The following is an 11,153-nucleotide window of genomic DNA, read 5'->3' on the forward strand; positions in this document are numbered from 1 at the left end:
CACCTCACTACAAATAACTCAATTTCATTTCTCTTTATGGCTGAGTAATATTCCATTGTATATATGTGCCACATCTTCTTTATCCATTCATCTGTTGATGGACACTTAGGTTCCTTCCATGTTCTGGCTATAGTAAATAGAGCTGCAATGAACATTGTGGTACATGACTCTTTTTGAATTATGGTTTTCTCAGGGTATATGCCCAGTAGTGGGATTGCTGGGTCATATGGTAGTTCTATTTTTAGTTTTCTAAGGAACCTCCATACTGTTCTCCATAGTGGCTGTATCAATTTACATTCCCACCAACAGTGCAGGAGGGTTCCCTTGTCTCCACACCCTCTCCAGCATTTATTGTTTGTAGATTTTTTGATGATGGTCATTCTGACCGGTGTGAGATGATAGAGATATATATTTTTTTAATGCATCTCTGTATTTATAAACTTGCCTTTCTCTCAGTTCATACTTACCTATCTACAACATACAGGTTATTAAAATTCACCCTGTCTATTATAAAGTATAAGTGAGGTATAATTTAAACCTTAAATTATTATTGCTCTAATCAATTACACTCAGTTTTTATTTAGTTTAATGGAATTAAGGTAAAAGCAAGAGTGTAGCTATCTAACTTTAGTGAAACAAAACTACCTGAACCCTCTATAAAGAGGTAGGCACATAGTATTTTTAGAAAGACAATAAAAGAATATAGTATTTGAGAATGAAAAAGCAAAGAAGTCAGATGCCCTTAATCTCATAGAAACAGACAAATAGGAAGTGGACTTATTTGACCAAGCGACTTTGGCTGTCAAGCAATTTCCTGTCCTAAACAGCAATCTGGCCCAACCTCAGAGTTATCAGAATAAAATCTGAGAGCCATTTTACAGGAGCATCAAATAAGATTTGGAATGAAAATTTCATTGCAAAGCAAGAAAAATTTGCAATAATTTTCTGTAATGTAAGAAGACTTTTTTAGCACTTTTATTGCAGAAGCAATTCTAAATAACAGAGCTTTTCTTATAATAGCATTTCTATAATAATGGTGTTTTATAACAGAAGTGCTATTATTACAGAAATGGCATTATAATAGTGGCATTATTATTGTTGAATCTCTCCTATAACAGAAGTGCTAAATAAGCCTATCTATATTAAAGAAATTTCAAATTTCTTTCTTCTCAGAGCTAAATGTGATTTGGCCAGTCTCTTTCATATGATCATATTACAAGTAATCTTATATGGGTTAACCCAACATCGAAAGATATGTCCAGTTCACACAGACTCCCAGGAAATCTGATATCAAACTAGGAGTCAAAATATTTGAGTTATATTCTCAGGTCTAGCATTAGCTACTGAGTGACCTTGAGCAGCATGTTGCTCTCTTCTGAGCCTTTTTTATTCCCTATTCAAACAAAAAACAAAACAAAAACCACGGAGATTCTTCATAACTCTCAGTGAAATCCTTCCCATTACTAAAAAGCTCATTTGGTCCCAAATCGTAATAGCATCAATTACATATTTTTACTTCTTTGTTTTAAACTCATTGATGTGCTACTTTGTAATTGTGTTATTTATTCTATTGGAGTAAATTTATATTCTCAACTTAGAAGCTGAATAAAAGTAAGAATTCCTTTTGAAAAAAATCTTCCCTTAAATGGTCGGCACAGAGCCATGAATATAATGGGTAATTTTAAAATTTTAATTAAAATGCATCTGATAACAAAGTTCTAAAAATCCAAGCTGAATCAGAAAATAACAGGGTTTCATTCTGCAGCTAGTAGAATACTATTCGAAAACTTGAACGTTTTCAGGTTGAAGTAAAGCAATAAAATATTAGAATAAGTTTGGAAGTGATAAAAAGATATAATGTTCAATAACAGTTAAAGTTCAAAAAATTGCCTCAAAAGAAATCTATGTCCACATCAAGTATATTACTATAAATTTCACTTATCATTCAATAAGGTACATATTGCTTTCCCATATATTTAGGGAGTATTCATCAAAAGAACTTTATATATGGAAAAGAATAAGTAAATTTAAGTTTATAAAATTCTACTTTTTATTAAAGATATCTTGTAATCCTTTGATGATGAGCTTCCAGCAGAGAAAAAACAGGAAAGATTTTAGGTTCCAAAGGTACTGACCTTTTTAATGTTAAAATAAAATTCTATATATTTCTAGGCTGATACAATTAGATTACATCATCTGGTTAGGATATACTCTGAGAAACAGTAAAGTAAGGAAATTCAATATGCTCATATTCTCTGCAGGCATTTTTACATTTTTAGGCTGTGAAACAAAGTAGGACCCTGCAAGGCCTTCCTGGGGATAGACTCCCCCACTGCCAATGTCTGCCATCTTTTGTTTGTAGAAAAGCTTTAGCCTCCTAGGCCTTCCCTGAGTTCCAAAGGGCAAATTTAATCAGAGATGTGAGAAAATGCAGAAATAGAAGAAAGCAGTCAAGCAAGACAAAATAATAATTGTTTAGCCATAAAACAAAGTCAAGGACTTTTAGTTCCTTCTCAAGGGCTATAGATAATATCCTGAGCCATATTCCTGAGTTGTTTTGCAGATACTAAAACCCCCACCAGGAGGAGGAAGTTGACTGCATGCTGACCACCAGCATGTAGACCTCAGATTGGTTGGAACTAGAAGGTTGATGATTGAAATTCCTAATACCTTACCCTGTTACCTCACCGTCAACCAATCAGAGAATTATGCACAAGCTGATCATGTACCCTGTGACCCTCTCCCTCACCCTGTCTTTAAAAACCCTTCCCTGAAAGCCCTGGGGGAGTTCAGGTCTTTTGAGAATGAGTTGCCTGTTCTCCTTGCTTGGTGCCCTGCAATGAACTCTGTACATTCCTTCGCCACAACTCCGTGTCAGTGGATTGGCTTTTCTGTGCGTCAGGTGAGCAGACCCAAGTTCAGTTTGGTAACAACTGTCATGAATGGTTTCAGTGTGTATTCTGATAAAATGAACTTATCTTATTATTGATTGCAAGCTGAAGAAAGTTTAGTTAGTGTATATATATTCATTCTATATACATAGGTGTATGTGAATAATATATATGTATGTATATGAATATAACACACACACACTCACTCTACTGGCACCAAAGAAATAGAGTTTTTTGGGGGACAATCACCATACCATGTTTATTCATCATAATGAATGACAGCCATCTGGAGCTATCATTTTTTAAAAATTTAAGACATGTAAAAAAAAACGGTAATAGCATTTTTACCCCAAGAAGAAGTTCAAGAAAAAGAACAAAAAGAAGAGAGGCTGGAGGATGAGGAGAAGTTAATGATTATTTTTAATAAATCACTAAGAGGCAGACTCCAAGCAGGAACTCCCTGAGTTCCACTCTGGACAAATGTTCACATACACATAATCCACTTACTAAAGCCTGTTAGCTCAATATCAAAGAAACAATGTAGAAGTTTCAAAGTATTGGGGTTTGGTCTTCAGTGAGATATTTATCTTTCCTCTCTTCCAAGAGGAATTGAAGTCTAAGGTTGATTAAACACCTTCTTGTGTGCCAGATCCCATTCTAGGTGTTTGTTTGACATGTGATATGTTATTTAACCTTTACTGTTCTCAGAGGTTATTATTATTGTCATTATTATTAATATTATTATTTTCAAATGAGGAGACTGGATGCACAGATGAAATCAAGCCACTTATCTACAGTCACACAGAGACTACGTGAGAGCCTACATAGGTATACTGGTCAAGGGATGGGAGGACTAGGACAGGATGGATTAATTCAAGCAGATTCATCCTGACTTCAAAGGAGTTTCTCTCACTGCTCGAAAGCACTATGCAGCAGCAATATTCTTGAGAAGAGCTATGTGATTTAAGAAAGAAAAGGCATCTTAAATATCACCAAACAAAATTCTTTTATTCTAAGGATAACACTAACTGTAGGAAAGATATCCTACCCAGGGTCTGAGCCCAGACTTGAATCTTCTGCTTCTGTCTCCCAATTCGGATCTCTGTTCTCTGCAGTTCAGCACCTCTCCCTGGGCAGCACATATTATCACTTGAACTAGTTCTCTCTGCTCCTTAGATCATGATAGACAGAAAGCTGGTTTTGCAGTCTTCCTCCAATAAAAAATAATACTAAACTGAGAAAATGCTTTTATAGGAGGCACTAAGTGGAATCATCTTGGAAGAAAATCACTTGACTACTTGTAGCCTCAGGCACTTGTGCCTCAGGTAAACCAAAACAGGCCTTTCTTTGTAATCATACTGCACCATTATCTAGTACAGGAGTTTTAGAGTATCTAGTAGAGGAGACTCAGTTTGTCTTGTGCCATGCCCCCCCTTCTCAGATAGTGTTTTTAAATTCATGAAAGGAAATACATACATAGAAAACCAAATATATTAAAATTTTGATATCAAAACAGTCATTTAACTGCTTTGAGATATGATTAACATACAAAAAGCTATAGATATTTAATGCATACAACTCAATGTGTTTGGAAATAAGTATACACCCATTAAACCATCATCACTATCAATGCCATAAACTTATCTATTAAAAGATAAAATTTCATTCTTTATTACTTCATTAAATAACAATATCTAGCAACAATTCTAATAACATTAATTTAAAATAGTAATGAAGGTAAATAATTTTTGAGTTATCCATAATAATTATATTATAATATGAAAATATCAAAGATTTCTATTAAGGCTAAAGTCATAAGTACTATAAACACCACTGTGGCTTTTTGCCAAATTTCATAAGTAAAGGAAATGCTAAGTATCATTACAGATTAGTGAAAATAAAGATGCAATTTCTGTTCTCTGAGTTTTACACACATACCCATTGTGAACTCCAGATTTTAAAATCCCCCTGATTCTAGGAAAACTTGGTGCGATGAGGTGACTGGAAAAGAAAATACTGGAGGTTTTATTTAAGTTTCTAGAATATTGACTCACACACAAAGAAGTAGAATTCCTATATCCCCCCCAAATCTCAACCGCTCATGGCATAATGTCCTTGTTCCAAAAGTTACGTTTTAAAGTCAACATTTAATAAGGGGTCTCATGAGACCAGTGTTTGAAACAACTGAAATTTCTCTTAGAGGTAGAATCTTTGCACTCTATAGCTTCTAAATATCCAGAGGAAGGGGGACGAAATGGGAGGGAGGAGTGTGATAAATTGGGAATGAGTTGATTTTTTTTTTTAATCAGGCAGCACACGAAGGCAAGAAGGGTTCGAGGGTAATAAAGTCAATTAGTGGATCAAAGGATAAGAAGCCACATTTTGAAATAAAAGAGTGATAATTTTAAGCAGTAAGAGAGAGATTAGAATAGAAAAGTGATAATGCTATGCAGTTTAGATAGGAGATGTTGGAAAACTGAATAGTAAAAGGGGGAAAAAAAAAAAAAAACACCTCTACAAAAACAGCTGCCTAAATCAATCATCCCTTTATTTTTGGATCCTCATTACAGAGATTTTGATTCACTAGTTTATCTTTGTATACTGTTGTTATCATTTGCTTTGTGGCTTTCAATCTTATTCCTCAATTAATTGACTTCTCTAAAATTGCTCTTTCTTCTTTATCATGCATAATAAACAACAATCCTAGTTTTCTTCCTCATCTACTTATTCTATTATTTTCCCCACATAGACTCCAAGTCAAATGTTACTTATAATTTTATCCCCCAATTTCTAGTTGCTCATTAGCACTCAGCCTCTTGTATGCACAGTGCTAGTTTACCATGCAAAAGATAATAATACATGTGGAAATTCCTCAAACTATGTAGAGCTACATATTCCTGACCTCTGGAATCTGTAGGTACCATCCAGCATCCAGCAAAACCTCACAGGAATGAGCCCAGGATAAGAAGGGATGCCCTCTGACCACCAGGACCTGAGAGACAAACTGTGGACTGTGGGCAAATCAACATTCTGGACTTCAGGTTCCTCACTTGCAGAATGGGAATAGAATCTAAATAATTCTTTAGAATAAACAGGTTATAACTTATTACAATGACTACTTGTATGCATTTCATATTTCTTCTACTTGGGCTTCATCAAGCTTCTTAGATCTGTGGGTTTAGTATATTTATAACATTTTTGATGATTATTCCTTCAAATATTTTTGAGCCCTATCATCTATTTTGGAGAGTCCAATTACATGTATATTAGACTACATGGTATCATTGCCCCTTTTGTCATTAATATTCTGTTCTTTTTTTCAGTCTTTTTCCTCTCTGTGTTTCACTTTAGATGGCTTCTACTGCTGTGTTTTCAAGCAACAGATCTTTCTTCTCTAGTGTCTAATCTACTGTTAATTCCTGCCAGAGTGTTTTTCACTTCAGATGTTATATTTTTCATCTAGAAGTTTGGGTCTTTTTTATATCATCCTTTTCTCTACTTGTCATGTTCATGCTTTTCTTTCCCTTTTTAAACATATAGATTTTATTTATAATAACTGTTTTAAAACCCTTGTCTGCTAATTTTACCATCTCTATCATTTCTCGGTCTGTTTCTGTTGGTTAATTTTCTCCCAGTTATAGGTCATCATTTCCTATTTTTTTGCATGCTTGATAATTTTCTACTAGAAGTGAGACATTTTACTTTTTACTTTTCTGGGCTCTGGATTTTATTGTATTCCTTTAAATATAGCTGAGCTTTGTTCTAGGACACAATTAAATCATTTAGAATCAGTTTGATTCTTTGAGTCTTGCTTTTCAGCTTTGTTTAGTATGGGTTCTGGGAAGCCATTAGTTTAGGGCCAATTTGGATCCACTATTAAGGCAATACCATTGTGAGGACTCTACTCAACGCCTCACATGTTAGGGTTCTTTCCATTCAGGCTGTAAGAGATGCAAAACTATTCCCAGACCTATGTGAGCTCTCAAGGTTGTTCTGCCTGCTCCTACCTAGTGGTTCCTTCTCTGGTTTCAGGTAGTATTCTTACCTACCTGCATAGATCAGTACCCACCAATGACTGAGGGGGACCTCTCAGTACATTTCCTCCTCTGTTGTATTTTGCCCAACTATTTCTGGCTGTCTTGGGCTCCCCAACTCTTGCTGAGCTGTCTCCTCAACTCAGCAAGATGAGCAGGTTCTGTTTGGATTGCCCTTACCTGGTCTGCATCCTGGAAATGGCCTCCAATCAATAAGCTGGGAAAATCACAGGGTTCTCTTCAATGTTTCCCTTCTCTCAAGAATCATTAACCTGGGGCTTCCCTGGTGGCACAGTGGTTAAGAATCCACCTGCTAATGCAGGGGACATGGGTTCGAGCCCTGGTCCGGGAAGATCCCACATGCCATGGAGCAAATAAGTCCGTGAGCCACAACTACTGAGCCTGCACTCTAGAGCCTGCAAGCCACAACTACTGAGCCTGCGTGCCACAACTACTGAAGCCTACGCGCCTAGAGCCCATGCTCCACAACAAGAGAAGCCACCATAATGAGAAGCCCCCGCACCGCAACGAAGAGTAGCCCCCGGTCTCCACAACTAGAGAAAGCCCAGGCACAGCAATGAAGACCCAATGCAGCCAAAAACCTGTAACTGTATTTTTGGAAATTGAAATCCTGACTTCTATGTCCAGCATTCCATTTGAATGCTGAATAAAATAGTTCCTTCTCTGAATTTCTAACAAAACCAAACCAAAACAAAACAACCCAACATATATCCTAAATCCCAGTATTTTTAAAAAAATAAGGTAGTAGCAACAGAAATGCAAAGGAATGAAATACAATGCTGGCATTAGGAGACAGAAGTTCTACTCCTGGGCTTTAACTAGAATAAGGTATTTGGGGGAAACTAATCTGGTTTAAATCCACATTTGATATATTTTAAAGTGAGATTTTACTGTATGATTAAGCATACCAACTGGAAAGTAACACTTTAAGGTGTTCATTTTTCTTAAAAGGATGAAATATTTAGAGACAACACTGCTAAATATTTTCTTAGTTCTGGGTGTTTATAAGAGTCAATAAAGTTGGTCCATTCCCTCTGTATAAGTGTAACAAATATCAGGCAAACACAAACACATGAGTTTGTATACTGGTAAAACTCCGTGCAGCAAAATGGAGTTTTGCAAGTAGGCTTTGTACTATAACCTGCTATAGCCACATCACCAAAATTCAGTATAACACAGAGATTACAATTCTGGCGTAGGACTAATGGTTTTAAAGCCCAGTGCTTTCTCTTACAACTGTGTAATAATGGGCAAGTTGCTTCTCTGAGCCTGTTTCACTATATACAAAATGGGGACAGTAGCATTATTTGGCGGAGGATTAAATACGATCTTGTATGGAATCTGAACTTTATACAGTATCAGCCATATATTATTGTCAGCTTTCACTCTCTCATAAAGTCTCACCAAAGCCATCTTTTTTTATCTTCTACTCCTGATTTTACAAGATGAGGTCAGAAATTCAAATTATGACAACAGACAACATAAATTTTCTTTCCTTAAGAGGAAATTATATTATTTCTAAAACCTATTGTTTTGAATAGAAAATCAATACTTCATAATGAATCAGCTTCTGCAGTGTTCAGATTATACTTACCTTTTCATATAATATATGTGACAATAACAAAAAGAATTCCCGTAAGAATCTTTCTCAATTTCCATAACAGTTACAGAAACACCACTGAATAGGTACATTTTAGAAAGGAGTAGTACATATATATATTTTTTTTACAAAAACTCTAATTTTTTTTACCAAGGAAAACGTCTAGGAGTCACATTGGTGGACCCAGGAGAGGCCCTGGCCTGGAAAGGCCACGCACGGCCGTCCACAGTGGGGAGGGCGGCACCCGAGCCCACGGCCACACTTGGGGAAGAGCCAGAGGAGGCCCAGGCCATGCCTGCAGAGGAGCTGCCCCATGCTGACCCCGAGGAAGGGCCAGGACACAAAGCCCTGCTTGCTGCAAATGGGACGCCTTGGGTGCTGGTTCCCCGGGCTGACAGCTGCCCTCTCACCTGTACTCCCCCCAGTCGGAGATGATGACCTTCTGCTTGGATTTCCCGTCCTTGCTGCCCTGGGCCTCAATCGGCCACAAGACGTCCAGGCCTTCCGTGACCTCCCCAAATACCACGTGCTTGCCGTCCAGCCAATCCGTCTTGTCACATGTCAGGAAGAACTGGGAACCATTGGTGTTTGGGCCTGAGTTGGCCATGGAGAGCAGGCCTGGTCCCGTGTGTTTGAGAATAAAGTTTTCATCGTCAAACTTCCTCCCGTACATGGACTTGCCCCGGTGCCCTTGTGGTTGGTGAAATCGCAGCCCTGGCACATGAACTGGGGGATGATGTGGTGGAAGCTGCTGCCCTTGAAGCCAAAGCCCTTCTCATGGGTGCACAGGCAGCGGAAATTCTCTGCCGTCATGGGAACGAGCCTGAACCCAGGAGAATCTGGATGCAGCCTGCTGGCTTGTTCTCAGTCTTGATGTCCATGTACACCTGAGGGTTTGACCAGGCTTTTTTTACAGCGGGCTCTCCATCCTGGGTTTCCACTTTGGGAGGCTCTGTCCCTTCTTCTTCTTTATTCTCCTCAAGAGTCTTCCCAGAAAACTTCTTCAACCAGCCATCCTCGGACCAAACTGGTCTGGAAGAGCCTTCCTTAATCCTCATGGGTTTTGCCAAATTGACACGAATTATCCATATAAACAGCTCAGGTTCATTCATGTTGTCTACAGCTGCTGCAGCATCCTCTGCCAACTCAAATTCAACAAAAGCAAATCCTCGGTGCTTTTCTGTTTCATAATCTGGAGGAATCTGGATATCTGTGCTGTCTCCAAAAGGGATAGAAGCAGCATGAAGAACTTCGTCATCCACCTCCTCTGCAAGTCCGCAACACTCGCTTGGTAGTGGCCATCTTGCTCTCACCAAGGAGTAATATTTTAAAGGAGGTTTTTGACAGTTTTGTCAATATTTATGTCATCTTCTGCCATGATAGTGGGTCTACAAATTTTTTTATAATTATTTTATGATAAAACAGCATGCTTATAATCTAGTGTATGCCTTCATTATTTGTAAAATCTTCCCATTATATGTAGGTTTAAAAACAAAAAACTTCTTGTCACTTATTTTTAACTAAGAGACACATTAAATACCAGCTTTCCTGAACATAGAAAAAATGTAAAAATATGGTCTGGGAACACTGAAGAGAATGATAAAAAAAATTTAGGGGAAATGAGATTTTATTTAAGCTCTTAAAATTTGATCCAAATATAGATCACTATAAATAGCAATTATTTAATTATGTAAGAATAATTATTACATAGGATCTCAAAGTAAATAATTTTGCTCCTACCATAAAATATTATTTGTCTCTAGATTTCAATACTTAGAATCAAAGTCCACAGGTCAGCAGGTTAAGAAAACACATGCTGTATGTATTTACAGCTATAACTTGCATTACAAGAGAATTAAAAAGAAATGAGGCTGTAAATGAAAGACTTTTATGGATGGATCTCTTCTAAGTGATATATGTGATACAAATGATTAGCATTAACTGATCTTCTTGAAGAATGTACTGGTATAATTCATTATAATGGCTTCGAAGTGCAATTAGTGAACTATAGTGTAAATGACACTGCTGTTCATAGGCCTACCCATAAGAGTAATTATATTTTGAAAACTACTTAGTGAAAAATTGATTGAATGAGTCCTGTGGGCATAGATAATTGAGATAAAAATATGTAAACAAAATGCCTATTAATAGGCTTTATGGCACATTTATATATTTACATGGTTAACTAATGCAAGATTTTATAAAGGGAATTTTTTAACTTTTCTTTTTAAGTAGACTTCTAACATAGAAAAACTGGATTTATATATTTCATTTACTAAAGCTAAACTATTTCTCTAAATATGATGTAACCATGTTTTTAATTGTATGAAAATAGAGAGAATGTCCTATTATAATGACAAAGTAAGCAAGAAATAAAAGATCAAATTTCAAGTCTTCTTAAGAAATAGGATAATCCTATTTATATTTTTATACTCCAAGTAAAAGGAAAATCATAGGTGACACTATATCATAATCAAGAGTCCACAAACTATAAATCAAAATTACTCTATATCTATAGGATATAAAATAATAACTCAAAAATATTTTCATTGTTTATTTAGGTACTACACTATCATATTGGTAAAAATACATATTACGAATTAATTC

The 11,153-nt window shown here is 36.5% G+C and overlaps 1 pseudogene; it reads right to left on the reverse strand.

Moving 5' to 3' along the window:
* Positions 1-8,952: 8,952 nt before the first annotated feature.
* Positions 8,953-9,848, reverse strand: LOC118905010 (annotated as a pseudogene).
* Between the last annotated feature and the right edge of the window lie 1,305 nt (positions 9,849-11,153).

Source organism: Balaenoptera musculus, chromosome 12 (genome assembly GCF_009873245.2).
Source record: "Balaenoptera musculus isolate JJ_BM4_2016_0621 chromosome 12, mBalMus1.pri.v3, whole genome shotgun sequence".
In the NCBI taxonomy this organism is placed as follows: Eukaryota; Metazoa; Chordata; class Mammalia; order Artiodactyla; family Balaenopteridae; genus Balaenoptera; species Balaenoptera musculus.